Source organism: Ictidomys tridecemlineatus, chromosome 7 (genome assembly GCF_052094955.1).
Source record: "Ictidomys tridecemlineatus isolate mIctTri1 chromosome 7, mIctTri1.hap1, whole genome shotgun sequence".
In the NCBI taxonomy this organism is placed as follows: Eukaryota; Metazoa; Chordata; class Mammalia; order Rodentia; family Sciuridae; genus Ictidomys; species Ictidomys tridecemlineatus.
In genome coordinates this window covers 149,371,075-149,394,222 of record NC_135483.1, presented here as the reverse complement: position 1 = coordinate 149,394,222, position 23,148 = coordinate 149,371,075, and the positions used below count along the sequence as shown (strand labels likewise).

General features: G+C 34.9%; 1 protein-coding gene and 1 long non-coding RNA gene across 7 annotated transcripts in view; one reads left to right on the top strand and one right to left on the bottom strand.

Moving 5' to 3' along the window:
* Positions 1–23,148, top strand: part of Pde1a (phosphodiesterase 1A) — a 322,491-nt gene that overhangs the window by 174,674 nt on the left and 124,669 nt on the right. The window lies entirely within an intron of this gene.
* Positions 3,946–12,645, bottom strand: LOC144365580 (uncharacterized). Its single transcript, XR_013424187.1, has 4 exons — positions 12,488–12,645; positions 10,485–10,585; positions 7,241–7,374; positions 3,946–7,162 (listed from the first exon to the last, which is right to left on the bottom strand). It is a non-coding gene; the product is annotated as an uncharacterized LOC144365580 (long non-coding RNA).

The following is a 23,148-nucleotide window of genomic DNA, read 5'->3' as shown; positions in this document are numbered from 1 at the left end:
AAAGTGATTTTCAAGGACTAGATTTTTTTTCTTGCCATACTTTTTTTTTATTATTAAATGGAAATTGATGGGTAAGCATCTAGTTTATACTAAAAAGGTAGTATGAAATGAGGCAGGGTAAGATAAATGCATTTTTAAAAGATTTTATAATCTATTAAGCAAGTGAAAAACATTGTGTTTATTATGTCCCATTTAGTTCTACCAAAGAAGTCTCTTCACACACCTAGCAAAACTTTTTTTTGTGCAATTGTATAAAGAAAACTCTATGCCTTTGAGGTTAGAACAAGATTATCCCTTCATAAACATCTAAGAAAAAAAATAACATTTTTAGCACAAACCCATGAGAAAGACCTTCATTAAAAATTATGTTCATCAGAGAGGCACTAATAATCATGAAGTAAAAACAAGGTCAAGGGTTTTAAGCAGCTCATTAAATGCAGTCTAGTTATTAAAATATTGTTTACTGTCACTGGTATAGTTATACTAGAAAAAAAAACAGATGACTTTATTGCCTGTCATCTCAGATCTTTCCCTCCTGGTTATAAAAACAAAAGCCAGAAAACTTTTTTTAGAAACTCATAGAAGAAAATGTGCTTATAGGGGTGGAATTGGTGGCAGAGAATGCTGTGACAGGTAAAGTGGTTTTGATAGCATTGGTGCTTACACAAGGTAACAGTCCAAGTGCTAAGCCACCAAAAAAGGAACTCTCATGTCAGTTTGAGCAAGTGAACTAACATTTATTTTATTAACATTTATGCATTCTATGAAATCCTTGTCTGGTGGTACTATATCTATTTTACAAATGCTCGGGCCCAGAGATGGCCCAAGCAACCTCATATCAAAGAGTTAGTGGGTGGTGGAATCAAGGTTCAAGTGTGGGTGGTATTGGCTCCAGCATCTTCATTTCTCCACTTAACCCCTTTCAAGGAAGAAAGGGAATGAACTCAATGGAAACCAAAGTCAGAGATGACATGCACCTGAAGGCTCTAGAGGATAGGATGATAGGAAGCTTACTGAGGAAAAAAATTAAAAGAAAGGCCATGGGTAGTATCCAATATTTTAACAGATATCACTTTATTGTCTATTAGGGAAAAAAATCCTGTATTTCTCTTTAGTGAACCGGAAAGGATCATCCAACCTTTTGTCCAAAAGGCAGCAATACATATTTAGTCCAGTTTGACAAAATTTTATTCTATAATAATTATTAGAATAGCTAATCCTTTTAGAGGAGTAAATGAAGCCATGTATGAGGAAAGGAAATCCCGCAGTTCTTTTGATGAGCTTCTGTCTGCTCCTAAGTGAGCTAAAAACTAAAAATATGAGACTAGTCCATTCTTGAATAAATGTGAAAGCAGCGGTTGAAAAGCTAATTTCTGGACTCCAGTGGATATTTTATTATAGCTGAGGAGATAAAATGATTTGTTATTTATCCAAAGTTTTAGGTAATTAATTTTATTTTTAACTTTGGAAATGACAGAATTATTCATTGTTCTGTCAAAGATTCCACACATATCCTCCCATTTTTAGATGGTAAGTTGAATGTAACTCAGTATTATGATGTGAACTAAATTTGTTTCACATACTGTTAAAATGAAATTAACTGTGAAACTCTAACCTGTAGAAGATTTTCTTTCCATTTAGTTTTCTACTGCTCTCTCACGCATTCCTTGCATGTGAAAGTATAATCTTTTTGACTTTTCCTGCTAAAATCTCCTCCCTGCATTCAAGGTCTTACCCTAGACATCATAATGTATACTTCAAAGATGTATTGTAATGATATAAAGATATATTAAAACTCAAGTAAGAGAAATAAAATCTAACATGTATTTACCATTTGCAGTGCATTAAGTATTTACCACTTCTTAATGTTCTCTTCAAAGTATTTTAAATGTGTATTTCATTTTAATTCTCACAGCCAACTTGTGACTAAGGCACAGAAAAGTTAAATCACTTACTCGGTGCCAATATTCACATCCTGAGCTATGATGCTTCTAATGAGTTCCTCCCTGTGCCAACTCAGTTAAGTTACTAAACTGTTCTATACCTATGTCTTCTCATTTATAAAGGAAGATAGTGAGGGTACACAATAAATAGATAAGCTTCAAAGAATTCTCCTTCTTCCTGGTGGAGAATGAGCAGGTAAAATCCTGGCTGTGGAATTCAAGGGGCAAGGTGGAGCACAGAGTTGGGAAACCAGCCATTCTTGCAGCTCCCAGTGGAAGCCCTGAGAATGAATGAGGAAAGTGAGATTACCCCAAGGGCAGGGGGAGTGGGGAGTCTACTATGGTACTGAGGGATGAAAAGGAAAGTGTGGGAGAGAGTTTGAAAGAGCTGGAGCAGAACCAAGAGAGTGATGCTAGAGAAGCCAAGAAGCTAGCCAGCAAGGCCAAGCACAGCTTTTTATATTTTGAGGACTAAAACCACATCACTATGTTTGGCAATGAGGTCATCACTGACCTTTTAGAGACCCTTTCTAGAACTGCAGCCATGCAAGTGGGATAGTAGTGAGTACAGAGGTGAAGAGGACAGGAGGTGGAGGAAGAGGAGAGTAACTGTCAAGTGGCCTGGCACAGAGTACGGGCTGCAGTCAGGGTGAACAAAACTGTAAGAGGGCTCCCAACTAGGGACATTTAAGTGAGTTTAACATTTAAGGGTCAAAAAACAAGGAGATTGAGAATGGGGAGAAACAGAATAAGATAGAAGAGAAAGAAGTATGTCCCTAGCCCTTCTGAAAACATTTGCATTTTGATAAATTTGTCAGTGCTATTACCCCCAAAATAACTGATGACAATTTGAGATTCAGTAAGAAACTAATGTTTTTTAAGCAGGCACTATATATCAGACTCGATTTTAAGTACCATGAAAACAAAGCAGAAAAAAAAAACAGAAAAGAAAAAAGAAATAGAGAAAGAAAAGGAAATAGCAAAATCCCTCCTTTTATAGAAATTTCAGTGCAAGGTCTAGTAATTCTAAAAAAAAAAAAAAAAATGTTAAGCAAGCAAATGAATAGAAAGGCAAGATGCCCTGTGGGGATGAGTAGAATGAAGAAAAGTGACCTGGAGTGAGGGGGTGGGGACCCTGAAGGAATAGAATTGCTAATACACTTAGGAAGCACTGAGTCCTGTTTGATAAGGAAGTTTTTTTTTTTAATTGGTTGTTCAAAACATTACAAAGCTCATGACATATCATCTTTCATACATTTGATTCAAGTGAGTTATGAACTCCCATTTTTACTCCAAATACAAATTGCAGAATCACATCAGTTACACATTCACATTTTTACATAATGCCATATTAGTGACTACTGTATTCTGCTGCCTTTCCTATTCCCTACTATCCCCACTTCCCTCTGCTCCCGATAAGGAAGTTTTTCAACAGAAGGCTGAAGACATTGAAAGACTGGATAGAGGGCCAGAAAAACTTTCAGACAAAAGAACAGTAAATGCATTGATCTTCAAGAATTCAGATTTAGGCAGATTGAAACTATGGCTAAGAGGCCACTATGGTTGGAATGAGAGGGTGGGAAAAAGGAAAGTGACAGCCCTAGAAATGGACTACATTTGAATTACTGTTTTAGTAAATATTGTTTTAGTTTTGCTATGTATAGTTTGTTTTGTTTAGTGGTAAAGTTTATGACCATTTTAGACCATTTTGAGAACTTGATGAAAGCTGTGGATTCATTCCCCAAGATAAAAGCCCATATTTACACAAAGAAAAGAAGTTGCTTACAATTTTAATAATTCTCCAGACTTCTGAAGTCTTTCCTAGATCCCAGGGTACCAGTTGGTGCTACGGATGATGAGCCACAACCCAACTCAATTATTCAGTGTTACTGTGATTCTGAAGGATTCAGTGATCCTTATGCACTTCTCTCTGCCTCTCTTTCTTTGTTCCACATTCTTCTTTATTGTTTATGGCAAAATCCCAATGTGTTCTCTGCACATGTTTTCTCTATTTACTCTTCTCAAACCCACTGGAATCAGACTTTGCCCCCACATTTACACTAAGCAGCTATTATCAGTCTTCTGTAGCCTCATGCTGAGGTCGTAGCTCAGTCTGCATATGGGAACCTTTTGCAGCATTTAGGGGGTGACTACTACTCCTTTCTTGAAATAATCTCTTCACTTGGCTCTATCCTCCTCTCATTGGCCACTCCATTTCAATGAACTTTCTTGATTCTTCCTCATCTCTTTACTTTCAAAATTTGGAGTATTTAAAAAACAGACAAACAAACTTCTGCTCCAACCATATTGACCTCCAAATCTTGGATCGAATCCTAGCAACAATGTCCATGACCCTGAGGAAGTCACTGAGCATTCTGAGCTGCAGGAGGGTTAGTACCTACCTCAGAGTTTGTTGTAATAACCTCTGTGAAAGCAACTGGCACATAATAAATATTTAAATATTTATTGAACCTGTTGCCCAAGACTGAACCACTGATTTTCTTTCTTTCTTTTTTTCTTTTTTCTGAATGACTAATCTCAACTGACTTTGTCTTATGTTGAAGGCTGTCAACCGTACACCAGGTAGAGGATGGATATGGCAAAGTACTCCTCATTACCAAGTACCAAGAGATGTCACAAAGGAGTATGGATATGGGGTGAGCATCTTGCTCCAACAGGCCTCCATAAATTAGTGATTCTGGTTTTTATTTTTTTTTAATTTGAGGCAAAATATAAACTTAAAATGAGAAGCAATGACAATAACAAATTAGACTTCTAAAATAGAATATTCTTGGCCTTAGGTAGAAAGTATGAAATGGTTGGCATTGGATCGAAAGTCTAAATTTTTTAAGATTACATGGGAGGTCTCTGATTTCCGTCTGTTTTAGTTTTCTCATATACAGGTAATTATGACAAGTAAGTTACTATATTTTGGAATCCCTTAAATTTCACCATGAAAATCATCTTATGCATTTCATTTTCATATTTAACATAATTAGAATTTTAAAATAAGCCTAAAGTTATATATATATTGATTAACTTACATGTGTGATCCCAAAGCGGAAGCTTTAGTGGATTAATGTGATAGAATCAAGATCCTGGTGTGGGAATTATGGTTGGAGAGATTCTACTCCCTGTTCCCTAACTTCTGAGTCATAGAACCTTTCATGTTATTTCTCAAATTCAATAAAACTGAAATGATATTTTTGCCCTATCTCCCTTACAATAATATATTGAGGATCAAATGAAATAAAGCATATAAAATTAATGAGTATTTTTTTCCCATCAGCAGCCTAGGAAATAGTAAAAGCTAATAGCACCACTGATGTTTATGGGTCTGTCTTCCACTGTTCCGCGGTGTCTTAAGAGCAATGTCTAACATAGCAGTTGTGCTCAGTCTCTGATTGATTCCTGGGCCCACATTTGAAAATCTATGCTATAACTGAAAAGCCTGCTACCTGCTCCAGAAACCTGTGCAGTTATCACTGAACATGGTAGCTATGCCCAGGAGGGTGCTGCTGCATAAAGACAGTTGAACTGCTCTGCCAGGTTGGAGGGCTCCTGGGGGAAGGCCCTGGCAGTTGGCCCAGCTTCACACTAATGGCAGAAGTTGGCATTGCAGAGGCCCACTCAGAGCTCCTGAGATGCTATACTTGCTTGTGGTCCACAGGGGATTCCTGCCCCTGTCCACTGGTGACAGTAGGACTCATCTTTCCAAAGACCCTGCAAGTAGTGTTCATGCTAGAGATGGGTTTTTCCAGTGCTCCTCTGACAGGTCCTTAAGTCTTTCAAAGAATTCTCTCATCCCTTCCCTGAGTGGAAAGAAATCTTTATATCTAGCTGCTAAACATTAAGGCAGGGGATAGTGACGTTGTAGTCCACCTGTACAACTTTTATTTTGGCCTGGCTCTATCCTTAATAATATTAGTATTAGTAATTAGTATTAGTCATAATAGTATTTTATCTTCTCTCATAGAAAAAAATGTCCACTATTTTAGTTACTAAATTCTCTCCTAAAAGATGTCACTTTCCAACTTTTCTGAATGAATCTGTCTTTCTTACTGAGAGAAATAGCTAACCTCCTACTTGGGGAGGAAAAATGTGAATTTATTGGCTTTGTTTTTTGTTTCCATAAAATCTTTAGATACATTAACCAGAACTGACAAAATGTGAGTATTTGAAATTAGGCACAAATAAGAGAGAAATCAAGTGCATTTGCCTGCCTTTTAATATACATTAAATCTCATATATCCTTGAAATGTGATCATTTTCCACTGCTTTAACTTGTTTATAAGTCTGAAGGCTTTTATATAGCCATATGTTTTAGATTTATTTGTTAAAACTCACAAGGTTAAATAACATATATTGTATTCTATAATAATCAGAAAAGATAACTTCCCATGAGTTTTAAAAAAATATAGACTATATCACATAACTGCATATCACATCCCCACTTGGGATATTGTGGGTTATTAAACTTTAGCAAAAACTCTTTTTGAAGAAGGTAAATGTAATTTAAAAGTCTACTGAATTATATAGTTATGATATTATTTCCATAGAACAAAAGTTTCTGATTTTATTTCTAAGACTATAGCCTAGTAAATTAATGATTTCTGAGAAGACATTTAGTGTATCTCTTTTGTATTTCTGTTGTAAAATAAAGAAAATCTATTGTTTCGCTTGTGCACTAGTCTATTCCACAAATAATACACTGTACTTTGTAAAGTCTTCTGAGTTTCTGAAGTGAAAGGTCCATCAGGAAAAAAAGTTAGACCTGTTGGTGAATTATGTAATGTTGTATTTGGGTAACATATGTTCTTCCTGAGGAGAAATTAATTCAACTACTAATATTCAGGAACTGGAGAAGTCTGATATTGATTCCATGACTTCCTATGTGCCTAGCACCATACTAAGAAATTTGTATACAATTTTGAATTAAAAACTTGTAATTAAGATTCAGTTTTGTTTTCTTTAATTAAAAAAGAGAAGCCTTAATTTTAATAAGAAAAGCTAATTTTCCCAAGTAACAAAGCAGGAACTTAAAAGTACAATGTGACTTTGGAGCTTCATTCCAAAAATTAATAACAGCACTTTGGAGCTCCCATTCCAAAAGTTAGTGACAGAAACCCTGACTTGTCTAAAGATAATTACCTTAAAATTACAAAGCCAGGGTAAAACATGATATTCTTCAATCCTTGAATGGTGAATCTGGAAGAGAACTTAAAATAATATCTAGCTTAGTCAAGGTTTATAATAGGATCTAAGCTGTGAAACTCTCTTCAAATAAACTCTCTTACCTGGACGCTAGAAGAAATAAACTATATAAGTTTGGAGAAATCTATTGAAGATAGAAGGGACAATGGTCGGCTTATAGGATTTCCAGTTTCAGGTGCTTTCTGAGGGAAAATCAAAGAATCCTTCCAGAATCATCCTAGAGGAATAATTTGAAAATTCATTATTAAGTATTACATCTCATTTTATAAATTTTTAAAAAATAGATTTCCTATCAAAAGTTAAAATTTCTAAAAATCATTTTGCTTTTTATTGAAATAATAAAGTCTTCTTTCTTTATGGTTTCTTTCTCTCTTCTTACATCCATATAGTAGGGTATTGGCCACATTTTTCTTTTTGTTTCATTAATTATTAAAACTCATTTTTTCAGTGCTGGGAATTGAACCAAAGGCTTCACACATGCTGGGCAAATGCTCTACCAATGAGCTACATCCCCAGCCCTGAAACCCATTATTAATACAGTGCCTAGCATTTAGAAAGAACTAAGTATTGTGTATAAATTAATTAAAGCATAACATATAAGTTAGCTTTCTTAGAGAGATTATGTATATGTGTGCATGAAAGAGAGAGAGAGAATGCTTGGGAAAAATAATTTTTATAGCTACATGTTGATTTGTAACTAAAATCTTCAGGCACGCTCTAACATATTGCCTTGGGGAGAGCTTGTGAACCATTAAATGTGGGACACCATGTCCCTTCACAGAGAAATAAGCAAGAAGTGGAGAAGTATGCCAATTGGAACCAGAGGAAAGCTCAGAAATCCTGGCTGTGATTTCATGAACTGGAATTCAGTCAGAGGGCACTAGAAAATGTTCTTTCTGGGAAATGCCATTACTTCTGTTTTTAATGATTATCTTAGTTTTATATCTCATTCAAAAGGCAAAACATCTACCTGCCATAAATAAATGGTCATGCTCAAGTCATTAGCAGTCATTTGGCCTAAACACAATTTTTTTTTTGCTTTTAATTAAAACTAGATTTATTTTCCTTAAGCACTTTATTAAAACCTCTTGCAAGAGATTAAATGTGGAAATATTAAGATAAATTAACAAATAACTTAATTAATGATTACAGATTGTATGCCTAGTAGTGAAAGAGGGCAAAAAATAGATTTGGAATAGTTAACATGTGGGATATTTTTGGAGCAGGGTATGCCTTGAAGATTAGATCTCCTGGAGATAAGAGTTAAAGTCAGAAATAGCAAATTTGCTGTTAAAAACTATGAAGATCTGCTGTCAAACAATATTTGACCTATGAAATGGGTCTTGAGTGAAATCACTGAGTATAGGTGATCTGAGAGCAACCAGCAGGTAAGTCTGCTGGGAAAAATGCAGACCACAGGCAGTTTATATGGTATTCTAAATAAGAAAGAAAATTGAAAGCAGAATACTGCTCAGGATCCTGTAGAGACTGAATCAATACTCAGGATTTTATTGTTTAACATTAGAAAACAATCCCACTAGATGATAAACAATGTGCATCATTTTTATGTGCTTTTTCAGGCTAATTTTTGGAGGTGCACCTTTCTGTGCTCCCTGGTAAGTTACTGTGCTTGTCAGCAGGAGCTAAAGTCATTCTGGCAGCTTCTAAGGAACAGCTGTACAGATAAAGATGACTCAGCTAAGAGGATCAAAAAGGAGGTTCCAACATACTTCTCATCCTGCTGTCCCTTTGAGAATAAATTTGTTTGTGAAAATTATCCCTAAGGTTGTCATGGGAGTAAATGAAGTTTATACAATGGTATCACCTGTTTAGTGCATATTGTACTAATTATTTAAGCAAAGTAAGAATATAGGAATAAATAAAGATAAAATTATTGTTAAATATGTATAGATTCAAGATGTAAAATTAAGGGCTAGGCCATATTGGACATTTTAATTTTGCTGCTTAACTTCATTCCAGAAAATAAAGAAGAAAAAAAAAAAGGATTTGGCTTAATGTATTTTAGAATTTTTTTAAAAAAAAATCTCCTTTGATCACTAGACCATTCACCATCAATGTCATAGTTAATAATGTTTATTTAATAATACCAATAAAGATCTGACAGAATATATTTAAAGCTTAGGTATTGTCAGTTTTTATTATAACTTCATATAATTCTGTTGCAATTTTGAAATCCAAGGAAACCGAAAAGAAACATTTTTGTCTTGATGTAATAAACATATCACGTGATTTCACAAAACAAAAATTATCAAGGTATGAAAATTAATATGTGATGGGAAAGAAACATTGCACTTTCAGGCCACAAAAGCATAAAGGGTAAAATAAGAGAGGGGGCAATGGAATGAAAAGAAAATATTCATTCTCAAAGGCAACTCTCAACACATTAATATAAACATAGGAAGAATAACTAAGAAAATAATTAATGAGTAATTCATGCTGAGAATTCTAAGACATATTGAAATAATGTGGGATGAGTAGAATCTTCTTAAAGGTGATTAAAAAAAAAATAGGGGAATGTAGAAGATCCTGTATCTTATAGAATAGAGTTGAGGCTGGCTCTGGAGAAACCAAGGACCACTAATGTCCTCCGCAATTTTAGGAACCACAGAGCATCATTAAGTTGTACAAAGATTGTTTTCTCCCTGAGTCTCTCAGGTAGTGAGGCCTGGAGGCAGCCTGAGTCTGTGGGTGAATTTCTTTCATTCCAAGGTTGTCACATGGACACCGAGGTGAAGTGCTGCAGGCAGACTGTGAATCCAGCCATTACCATTGCAGTGTTTCATTCCAAGGCAGGTTACTAACAGCATTTCCTGCAGGGCTTTCTGTGAAAACTGCTTCTTGATTATACGGATTGATGGACATAACATGAGTCTTTTGAAACAGCAGACACAGAAAATGGCAAATGGCAGGGATCTTTTCTCCACATGAAACAGTATTAGGACAGACTTAGGCCAGAGAATAAAATGGTGGTTTTCAGTAGGGGACATGACGGGCGCCTTGGAGTATGAGGAGTTTAAATAACATCAGTGGGATTGTAATTTTATATTTGGAAATAAAAACTATGATGTGATTTATAAGAAAATGTTACAAAGTTTGGAACTCTTGGCTAGGAAGAATACACAGATTATAGTGACCCATTCTGAAGGGATAGATCTGTTAGATCTGTTTGAACAGAGGAAGTATGATTTTAATATTTGTGAAAGGCAATAAAATGTACTAAAAATGTGAGAAACTGGTATGATTTTTTAAAAAAAATGAGTGTGATAGCCCAAAAATATGGATCTCACTAGGTCTAATGGTGCATACCTGTAATTGCAGCAGCTGGGGAGGCTGAGGCAGGAGGATCGCGAGTTCAAAGCCAGCGTCAGCAAAAGTGAGGTGCTGAGCAATTTAGGGAGACCCTGTCTCTAAATAAAATACAAAATAGGGCTGGTGATGAGGTTAATCATATTTTTACATTAAAATAGAACAAAATAAATATGACAGTATTTAAAGTGCCAGGCGTATATACTTGCCAAATAGTAACTCATTTTCTCCCCCTATTTCTGTCTCTCTCTCATTCTGCTCTTCTTATCTTTCTGTCTCCCCATCTATGTTTTTTTTCCTACCTTGAATCATATAAATATACTCAAAATCAATTGAAAACTAAAAGAAACCCACTCCTAGTGATCTTAGGGCCCCATCTATTTCCCACACTGGCACTCTTAAAAGTAAGACTTCTCATTCACATTCCCTCCACTTCCCATGGCCCACTCAAATCTCCACCTTCTGCAACTGGCTTTGATTCCCATCTGTCCCACCACATTCTTCTCATCAAGGTCCCCAGTCCCCTTGATTGTCACATTTAATCAGTTTTCTAAGATGTTCTTGCTGGACCTAATCTTCAGGAGTGCCAGTGTTATATGTGTCCTTGTTTGATGGTTTGTCCCTCAGCTTCCTTCTGCCCAGTCCTTTTCAGATTCCCTCCTCACAGAGTTCATCTTCTCCTCTTTGCCTGTGATGTCAGTATTGTCACTTTAATGGTTCCCTCTTTAGTTTGCCATCCTTGTCTCTCTATAGAATCTCCTGGAGACATTTATTTACATCAACAGTTTCAACTACTCTTCGTTAGTTTATGTGTGATTTGTGAACCTGCTTTGGAATCGCTTATGAACAGTTAGCAGGAGTGCAGATTTGGGCTTGATCCCAGACCTCATCTATTCTATCTTCTGATGAATGCCAAGTCTCTGTCTCCATCTCAGTTCTCTTTCTGGAGTGACAGAACAAAGGGCCCTACTTTCTATTGGGCAATTTGCTTGGATGCTTTATAGGCACCACAATTTGGGGGTGCAGAGAATTGAACCTGCTATTTATTTTAGCTCAACTTGCCCCTCCCTTTCTCATGGCTGCTCTCTTCTAAGCCCAGGCACTTCCCTTTTTCCCTACCACAGTATCAGTCATTAAGTCCACGCTCACTGCTTTCTCATGTTCCTTACTTGAATAACAAAATAAGCCTCAAAGCTTCTCTGTCTTAGTGCCTCATCCCTTTTGGGTTTTCCTGCCACCATATTGTATGTTATGGTTTGGACATAAGGTTTCCTCTCAAAAGTTTCTGTTAATGCAGAAATATTCAGAGATAAAATGATTAGATTATGAATGTTGTAACCTAGTCAGTCCATCCTAGTTTGAATAGACTTCATGTTAACTGCGGGCATGGCTAGAGATGGTGGGTCACTTGAGGTATGCCCTGGAAGAATACATGTTGTCCATGGCCCCTTCTGCCCCCTCACCCATCACACTGCTTACTGACGCCACCATGAGCTAAGAAACTTTTCTATCACTGGGCATTTCCCCCAAGATTTGCTCCCTCACCTTAGGTCCAGAGAAAGAGCTAGCCATCTATAGACTGAGACCTCCAAAACTGAGCCCACATAAACTTTTCTTCTTTTCAGTTGTTTTTTTGGGTGAGTTTTTATTATATCAATGCAAAACTGACTAAAACACTCCAATAGTTCAAGAGTAGCATTCCATGATTTAAACCAGTAGCTGGCTCCCTAGCAGTCCTCTGAATAAATTCCAAACTTCTCAATAGTGCATAAGGCCTCTGCTTGCTTTCTACCATCATCAACTGTGACGTTTTCCACAGGGGGCATAAGACCTGTTTTTTTGTAATGATTTGCAGTTTATTGAAGACTTCTTTCTCTTGCATGCCTCCAGGCCTTTGGACAAGCTCTGGATGCCTGCCTTTCCATTCCTCGTTTGACTAACTCCTATATAACTTTAGTCCTTATTTTAAGAATAACTTCCAAAGACACCCTCAGGAAACTCACCATCTCATTTAGGTGGAAAGATCCATACTGTTTTTCTTTGTTTTTCCAAAGCAATCTGTGCTTTTCTTTGTTATCCCATATGGTGATTGTCAGAGCACTGGTCTGTGCGTGTACAGTCTGTGAGAATGAGAACCTTGAGAACCGTACCTTTTATTTTACAATCAGCCACAACAGGCACAGAACTTGGTGCCTAGTAAGCATTTAATATGTGTTTATTCAGGTAATGGCTTATGAATTAATAGTGTTTAAGGTGCATAAAGGTGGCATTGTGAGGGGAAAGAAAGAAACTTTTCACAAGGTCTTAGTTCAGTGAATGTGGTTTTATCAAACAATACTCTTACTGTACAAAAAAAAACTTGTGAGAAATGTTCAAAGAACATCTGCTTTTTTAAAAATTTAGCATAAATATTTAAAACAACGCTGGAGCCACATATCGCTATGAGTGTCATAAGGTATAAATGCATGAGAGTACGAACATCTGGTTAGAATGGAAATATGTTGAATTGTGAGTATTAAGATGCATTGCATAACTAAACTTGTCTAAATTCCAAACCAGAAATTTATTATTTGGAAGCAAGAAGAAACCAAAACATGAACCTTTCAAACCTAAACACAGGCTTGTCAAAGGAAGAACAATGAAAACATGTCCATCCTTAAAGTCTTGTAAAAGGATATAAGCAATTTTTCACTATTTTTAATGAGTGTTGAATTCTAGCAGCATTTTGTCAGATTTTTTAAACATAATTCTAAGCCAGCATATGTCAGAAATGAGATAAATATCCCTGGTTTTGTCTTTGATTTTCAATAATTAATAGTATTCATTTAAGATCATTTTTAAATGTTTTACTATATTCTGAGTGTGTGGTCCATACAATACCCATTAGAAATAAAATTATAAAATAACAGTAGGTTGTAATACAACTTAGAAAAATGAATAAAAAATTTAAATGGACTCTTTCCTCATTCTCTGAATATCTTTTCTTCAATTCTAAAATTGAAGACTTTACCAGTCTTTCTACAAATATTGTTAACTATTAATATAATAGGCTTAAAAATTGATTCTTAATGTGATGGACTTAGTAGGATGGAAAGACCTTAAGTTTAGAAATCAAAGCACCTAGACTTATCTGAATGACGTACTAAACATGTGGTCTTAACCAAATCACTCATCCCCTTTGAATCTCAGTCCTTCCTCTGTAAAATGGAAATAATATGTCCTGTTTGCTTATATAATATTTACTTAATTAAATGATAAAAATACATGAAACTTCTTTGTAATACTTTATAAATTCATCAGTATGAATAATGCACTATAATTCTATAATATATTATACTGTTTCAGTATTTAACCACATATTACCTCATTTTTATGTGATAGTTTTCTGTTATCCTATTGGGCATGTGGATGAATTAGGATAATTCAATGGCTGTTTATATTTGAGAACCTGTGAATAAAGTCCTGTACTCTTAGATGCACCTGCCGAGCATAGGTTCTCCACCTACACCCAGAGATGCACTAAGTTACTGCTGGAAAACACCCAGATTTCTTTGAGCTCAAAACTTTCAGATTCTTCATCTCTAAGTGCTTGAGCCAATTGTTACTGCTTTGAAGTTATTTGTGTGCACAGCTTTGCCAGGCTCCCCTTGCCAACATCCCCAGTGGGAATAATGATGTGTTTGCCAGGAAGTATTCTTTCGTGCTCCCAAGGCTGCCAACCCATGAAGTGTAAAATGTACACTAAACTTCCCAGATCTCTCCTGAAACCACATAGCAGTTCTTGAAACTTCTGTTGAAAACTCCTCTCCACTACCTTGCCATACTTAAGAGCACTAAATCTTCCTGATTGTGCCTTAGGGTCCCATAAAATCCCTCATGAAAATAGATATCCCAGCTATGTGATCCTTCTCTCTAATACGATTAGTGACTAAAAATGGGCATGAGGACTCTAACCTGAGCCAGATGCAAGCTGCCCCCCTTTTTATAAAATCTCCATTCCCCCACGTCCTGTTCCCAAGAAACCCATAGAGGCTCCCGCTTTTTAACCAAAACATGTTAGAAAATAAACTTTTGGTGTGGATTCTTGGAATGCATAATCAGACATTGCTTCTTTTCTCCTTTGCTATAGAATTTAACTAATATGCATTTTACTTTTAATTTATTGACTAATGTTTTTCTTTCAGTTTTCAAGAGGTAAATTCCAAGAAATAAGGTCTGTGTAGATCTTGCTACTATTGTAGCTCTAGTACTTGTCACAAAGTAGGGGATAAAAAAAACTTCCTGAAGAATGAATACTGAAAAACATACTCATAGTAATAGTATTCTCAACATTATTAACAAAAATCTTTGACAGACCGCATGCATATAAAGGCCTTTTAATTTTGACTTTTGTAAACTTTGGTGTTAATGTTTTAAAGGATACAATGCAATAGTGCCCATCAGTAAGAATCTCATACATGCAATGATATAAGAATTAAATATATGTCTTAAATGACATAAGTGATAAAATGATATAAATGCATTTGACTTGGGGCTAGGGATATAGCTCAGTTGGTAGAGTGCCTGCCTCGCATGCACAAGACCCTGGGTTCAATTCCCAGCACCACACACACACACACACACACACACACACACACACGCATATGATTTAAATGATATGTATTAAATGCTCAGTGAAATAAATCAGTCACAAAAGACTATAGATGATATGTTTCCATTTGCATGATATTTTATAAAAATAAAACTACAAGGACAGAAACACATCATACAACAGAAGTAAGGAGGGAGCTGATGGAAAAGGACAATAATGCAACTTTAAGGGGTAATGGAAATGTTCTGTATTATTGTAGTGATGGTTTTGTGTCTTTGTCAAAACTTACTGGTCTCTACATTTAAGAGTGGATATTTTTGCTATGTACATTATATAACAATAAACCTAACTTTTAAAGAATAGATTTGCACCCACTAAACAGGAAACAAACTGATAAATAATAGAGGAATCAAAGCTAAAGAGGTCACAGATGTTTTCTTGGAACAGGTTCACTTGAACTTGGTCAGAAAATACAATTATTTTGTACCTCTGTGAAGAGAAGAGTGAAAGTAAAACTTAGGGAAATTTTAATGCTGTCCCGTAACCCCAAGTCTTAGTGACTTACTGTAGTAATGGTGTAATATGATGAATATATATACCTTTTTTAATAATTTGAAAATAATTTGAAAAATTTTTAATAATTTTAATTTTTTTTCTATAATTGCAAAGCATTTTTTTCCTTTTTGCTGACTTACCCTATAAAATTCATTTTTTTCATACCTCTTGAATGTTGCTGTCCCTCTGTACCTTCTAAAAAGGTTTCTTCCCCCTTGAAGGAGAAGATATGAATAAGTTATTAAGTATAAAGAAAGGAAACGGCAGGATTTCTTAGAGAAATTCTCTGCAATTCTGTTTTGTTATAGCTAAGAATATGGAGTTACCATCTGTGCTAATAAAAAAAATAATAATGTGTACAAATAATATTGAAGTATAGAATGATAGACTATTATTTCAAAAAAATAAAATTAAGGGTCATGATTTGTTTCTCATTTTTGCAGATTTCATTTTTGCCTTATCCATATTTCCCTCTTATTAGTGTGTTGAATGTAGCCTGCCTCAGTTATTCAACTCTACCTCTTACCTTAGGGCTGTGTGTCACTCCCAAACCCAATTTTCTGTTCTTCATTACATTGGCATTCTTTCCCTCTGTTTTTAAATTACCTTCTCAGTGCCTTTGAATCCAATTTTAACTATTTTATTGAGTTCCAGGGCAACTTTTCTACCATTGTTGAGTTATTCACATCAATCACAAGCAGTTATTTCACTTCTCCATATCTTTATGTCAGAAACATTCTTAAAATTGTTGTTTTGATATACTCCTCCAATTGTATTTTTGTGCATATTTTTACCTATGCCTGTAAAATGAGTTTTTCTTCATCAATTAACCCTCTTCTTCCTTCAAAGACCTGCTCATTTTTCCAGTGAGATTTTTGACTGAAATGACTTATTTGATATTCAAATTGAATAGACTTGTTCTTTCTCATCTTGGATATTTTCTGACTAGAGTCCATGCTACATAGATACAGTAAATGCTTTATAGTCTTAGAAGATAACTGGTTTAATCACTGAGAAACCTGGCCCTCTAACTTTCTCCTAGTAGCTGGGGTATATACTTGTTTTAGAATTTTGTTGTTGTTGTTGTTTGTTTGTTTGTTTTTTTTATCATTTTCCAGAGCCCATATTTAATTACTAGAAATGGAAATGTTTTAAAGTTTTGGTTAGGTAAAAGAGCAATAAATTATCTTTCATTGTGATTACTCTTTATTTTGGAATTAGAGTACTAGTATGTTCAATGTTATTCTCTATTCTAGGGCAAACAAAGCTCAATATAAACATAGTGGACTGATTTTTCTATACTTAATTTTGTAACATTTGAAGTGAAATACATGATTATGTACAATAAGGGTAGTTAATAGAGGCCTCTCTCCTTTCAGAATTAACAGCAATTGTATCTCTTAAGCACAGAAACTCACCTACTTTTTAAATGAAAAGAGAACTTGAAGTTCTTGAAACTTTTATTAGGTTGATTGCAAACCCTCTGTTTTTGTCCTATGTGAACCACATTGTCACTAGTTTTTTTAAAAGCAAAGCTAATGACTACTTTATAAATTTACAAATAATTATTTAGCTAGAAAATATGATAAATTATAAAAATTAGAAACAAAAATATAGGAAATACTATTTCAGTTTAGAAAGAAAAAACAAATATGGAAGCTTTCCTAGCATGTATACATACTTTGTGGATAAGTTGTACCACTAATCTGAATTTTAATCAATGTTAGTAGAATTTTATGGATACACAGTGCATTTTACAACTATGGGAAAAAACGTATTTTACTTCCAATAAGTATAAGAAATTATTTATGTTGTTTCACACACCTTTAATACTTTATAATGTAAATGCTGCTGTGTTTGTAAAAAACAAAACCCACACATTGGATAAAAGTGCAAATTTTGGAGGGTTGGGACAATAATTCCAAATACCATGTTCTCCCACCTTCTCACCAACAGTTAACCACATTTACATCATTATTATTATTTAAATATTTTGAACATATCTCACTTTTTATTATAATTTATTCATTTATTCTGTAGCCATTTCTGTTAATTTCTAGATTTTTCTCTGTTTATTTTAACCCTTTAAAGAATCTGCCTATCTCAGAAAGGGGAGAAAAGATGATCCACATAGGGAGTGGGTTGCTTTGCAGCTGCCTTTAATGAAGAGATACATGTTTAAAATTTTTCAATGACTTGAAATTACATTAAAATCTCCTTATTAGAGATTTCTATCAATGTATTTTATTTGGCACTTCAATATTTAGTATACTTTTAGCAATTTAAAAGCGATGATTTGCATAAACTACATCCATCTTTAATACAGTAAAAGTAATTTCTCTTACATTGCTTACATAATTGACTTAATTTTAACAGTAGGCTTCAGAGAACAACCTTTTCATTCTTCTGAGTATTGTATATGTTACATGTGATATTTCCTCCTGAGTGCTCTAAGCTGGATGTAATTTTGTTCTCATTCAGTCTATAATTACTAAACTTGTACAGAATAGTATTGCCAACAAGGCCTGCCATGTGAAAAGAAGAATAAGTTCCCAACTGCATATTATGTTTCAAATTGCATTTTCAATACAATTGTCAATGCCTTAATAACAAATGTTCAAAATAATTCAGTTCAGTTTTTTGAGGAATCTTTATACTGTTTTTCACAATGGCTATGCTAATTCCCATTCCCACCAACAGTACACATGTGTTTCCTTTTCTCCTTACCCTCATCAGTATTTGTTATCTTTTGTTCTTTCCATAGTAGCCATTCTAATGCGTGTAGAGTGTTATCTTATTGTTTTAATTTGAATTTCTCTAATGATTAGGATTTTTTAAACTTTTTTTCCCATTTATCTATTGTTATTTGTAGGTCTTTTCTTTAAAAAAATGTTCATTCAGGCTATTTACCTACTTTTAAATTAGGTTATTTGTTTTCTTGCTTGCAGTGTTTTTATTTCCCTACATATTTTGGATACTAACCATTTATCAGATGTATGGCTTACAAATATTTTCTCTTTGCTCTCTAATATTCTTTGCTATATAGAACCTCTTTTAGTTTGATCAAGTCTCATTTGTCTATTTTTATTTTTATTGTCTGAACTTTTAGAGTCATATTCAAAAAAATCATTGCCTGGGTCAATGTTGTATAGTTTTCCCCTATATCTTTAGAGTGGATTAAGAGTTTCAGGTCTTGTGTTTAACTCTGAAATCCCTTTTGTATTGACTTTTCATGTGGTATAATGTAAGGGCCAAGTTTCATTCATGTGGATATACATTTGTCCCAGCACCATTTATTGAAAATACTGCCTTTTCCTACTATGTGTTCTTAGCACTTTTGTCAAAAATCAATTGACCATAAATGTATATGTCATTTCTTAGCTCTTCATTCTTTTCCATTATCAATATATTTATTGCTATTGTAATATTATTCCTGTTTATTTACTGTATCTTCACAATATGTAGTTTGAAATCAGGTAGGATGACGCTTCCAGCTTTATTCTTTTTGCTTGGTTACCTCGATTACTTGGGGACTTTTGTGATTCTATATAATGGAATGGGTTTCTTTCTCTATTTCTTTAAAAAATGGCATTGGAATTATGGAAAACTGACTTAGGGAGAGTGGACTCTATGTATCCCGGGGTAAAGAGATTTGCGTGCTGGGTGTTGGAAATGGGGAAGATATGGACTAAAATGGTAAAGTCTGAATAGACAGAGGCAAGACATTGTTAGCATCTTTTGTAAGTAACTTGCCTAGCTTCACACAAAGCTGTATGTGGGAGAATGTACACAAGAGCACAGTTTTCTGGCTCTTGTTGTAGTGGTGCTATACTAGACTCTTACTTTCACATTTTTTCTTAAAGAATGTTAGTTTTTACCTAAAAGTGGTGTGCACAAAGTTTTTCATCACTGTGACCAAAATATCAGAAAAGAACAACTTAATGGAGAAAAGATTTATTTTGGCTTATATTTCAGAGAATTCAGTCCATGGTCAGCAGCTCCATTGCTCTGTGTCTTAGAAAGACAAACATAATGCTGAAGGGTGTTGGGAGGAAAGCTGCTCAGCTTGTGGCAGCCAGTATGTGTGTGTGTGTGTGTGTGTGTGTGTGTGTGTGTGTATCCATGCATGCATCCATGCACACACATGTGCACTATCTGCAAAGTAGATAAACCTTCCCAGGGCATATCTCCAGAGGCCTACTTTCTCCAACTATGTCCCACATCCCAGTAGTCCATCCAACTATCAATGGGTTAATTCATCCAATAGATTAATCCACTGATGATGTTCGAGCCCTCATGATACAAAAATTGCCAAGAAGCCTCACCTCTGAACCATGATGAACTGGGGAAAATACTTTCAACACAAGAGCCTTTTGGAGGATATTCCAGATCCAAACCATAACAAGCATCATATTTTTAAAAAATGAATCCTAATCTAATTTAATGATTAAAACCTCTCTTTGTTGCTTGCCCAAAGATAAAGATATTTTTAAAATAGATTTTATCTTTTCTCTGTTGAGCTCAGGAAATAGAGTTTAATAAGAAAAGACGATGGTCTCATGGATGGGAGGAAGGGAAAATAAGGAGAGTGAGTAGGATCGTTTTTTCCACTAATGCAAAAAATCAAAACAAAGGAAAGACAGTAGCAGCTTTGTGCAGTAACTAATAGATTTCATAACCCTCAGACTGTAAAAAGTTACCTTGCAGTTAACCAATGCAGTAGGAAAATATAAATCATAACATACTATATTAGGGTTCTCTGGATAAACAGAACCAACAGGATATACATTTATAGATGAATATTTATTATGAGGAATTGGCTCAAATGATTAAGAAGGCTGAGAAGTCCTCAAATCTTCTGCCTGTACGATGGAGACTCACAAAAGCCAGAGGTGTGATTCTAGTCCTCAGAGCTGGTGGACTTGGTGTAAATTCCAGGCCAAGAGCCAGTGAAGACTGGTGTCGAACTCAAGCATAAGACAGGAAACAAACTTCTGTTTCCTCTGCTTTTTTGTTCTACTCAGGCCCTTCATTAATCCATGAATCCACACATTGTGGCAGGCAATCTACTTTAATGAGTTTACCGATTCCAATGCTTTTCTCATCCAGAAACACCTTCACAGAAATACCCAGAAATAATGGTTAATATGGGTACCCATGTCAAGTTGACACACAAAAGTAACCATCACACACACCCATTGACTGTGAGGTTAGGCTTTAGCTCTTCCAAAGACAGTTTTTCCTGCTGTTCCTTACTTGAAGATCAGTGTCCTCATCATCAATTGGTCTCATTTCTCTTGGACCATTCACTGCTATATCTGCAGGGAAAAGAGATCCATATCTACATCCATATATGATTCATCTACCTACATCTAGGGTTTCTCCAGAAAACACACACACACACACACACACAGAGAGAAAGAGAGAGAGAGAGAGAGAAAGAGAGAGAGAGAGAGAGACTTAGACATCCAAATTTTTGCAAAACTAAAATTTCTTTCTTTCTTTATTGAACCCTAATTGATAATTGAGAACATATATGCCTTGATATTGCCCTCAATGCCCTATATGACCTTTCAGGGGTTTATGTTATTGCTCTCCAGAAAAACAGGACCATCCAATCATTTCCTAAAAACCTACCTCTGAACTCCACCTCTGAATATGAAATTATAAGAGGGTAATGTACTTATTAGATTGACTCACACCATCAGAGAGACTGAAAAGTTCTACAGAGGCTGGCTGCAGGATAGAAAAACAGGAGAGCCAGTAGATGATCTGTCCCAGAAACCAGAAGCCTCAGAAGCAGACATCAATGTTGCAGAATCAGAATGATGGCCAAAGGCATAATACTCCCCTACTGATCCACTGGTACAAGTTTGCATCTAAAAGTTAAAGAACCTTAAGTGTGAGGTCCAAAGACAACAGCAAGAACTGAAGATTTAATTTCCCTTTTCTCTGACTTTTTTCCAATACCTAGCCCTCAGTCTGTCAGATGATGCCGCTCACATTCAGAGAGGGTCTTCCCTACTTATTTCACTGACATCCATATAAATTTCTCTAGAAATACCCTCACAAATGCAACCAGAAGTATGCTTCATTAACTCTCTAGGCATCTCTCAATCCAGTCAACCAAACACCCCAAATTAGCCCTTATAGAGATGTATCCAGACTAAACAGAAGACAATAGAGCTCCATATCATGGAACTGGTGCAGAGTAGCCTAAAGGGTCTAATCGTAAGCTTAAAAACAACATAAAAGCTCAAGTCAAGGCAATATACTTTTGCTTAATGGTTTATTTATTTATTTATTTATTATTGGTATCATTTGGTTTCCAAAACAAACAAACAAAAAATAAAACACAAAACAGACTGCAATTTACCTGCTGTTACCTGAAGGAAACTGGGATTGCTATAGGTACTACTTTCTCTCTCATGGGCTAACAGTCTTCTTTGATTTGTCATGATTCTTATGACCATGGTACTTCATGGCTCTTCTCTCAAAAGACTTGCTACTGTTAATTTCTTGCTTCTTGCTATTTCCCAGTTTGATGTGTTTAGGAGACAGAATCCATTGGTCTCAGGTGAACTTTTTGTGTCCGGTTATATCCTATAGTGCTTGATACTCTGTAAACCGCCTGCCCCTTGGATCAGTGCTTGCTTTTTGCCCAGTTAGTTGGTACTAAAGGAACAGTGTCATGTGATAATAAGTATGACTTCCTAAAGAACATCCTATAGACAGGATTTTAGACTTTCCTGTGAAACAGAATTTTTGAGCAGCATTGTAAATATCCATCTAGCACACATATTCCTCAAGGGTATTTTCATACTTAATTGAGATAATACGTATGAAAGTACTTTTTGAATTATGAAATTTTATTCACATGACTTGTTAATGCTATTATGTTTAAAAGCATAACCACTTTATGAAAACATTAGTGTTGCATTCTGATGAAAAGCTAAAATTAAATTAGAAACATTCTTTCTGTTAGCTGAAGTTATTTTGAAAAATTATTAATGGGCTTTGAAGAATAGCTCTCTAATTTTTGCTTATCTACCACATGTTTATTCATGTTGTATAATTCATACACTCATCATTTGTATACCACATTTATAGTATTATTCAGTAATACATATTCATCAGTGAGACTAGGCTCTGTATATACAATAAGAATGTACTTTAAATATTGAATATTCTTGCTATTGTGGAATATATGTTTCAAAAAAGAAATCTTGTGATGCAGATAACCTAAGCAGAAATGAAGTTTAAAAATGTTTAAATGTTAGTTTTATTAAAAATTAGGGGCTAGAAATGTAACTCAGTGATAAAGTGTTTGTCTAGCATATAGTAGGCCCTGGATTAAATCCTCAGAACCACAAAAAAATAAATAATAAAATATAAGACAGGAAAAAGTAGTAGAACAATTCTTTGTAAATATCACAAAGATTATTGAATCTATAGACACTAAGATCTCAGATGATTAAATTTTGACCATTTAAGCATGAAATATCAATCAACACAAAT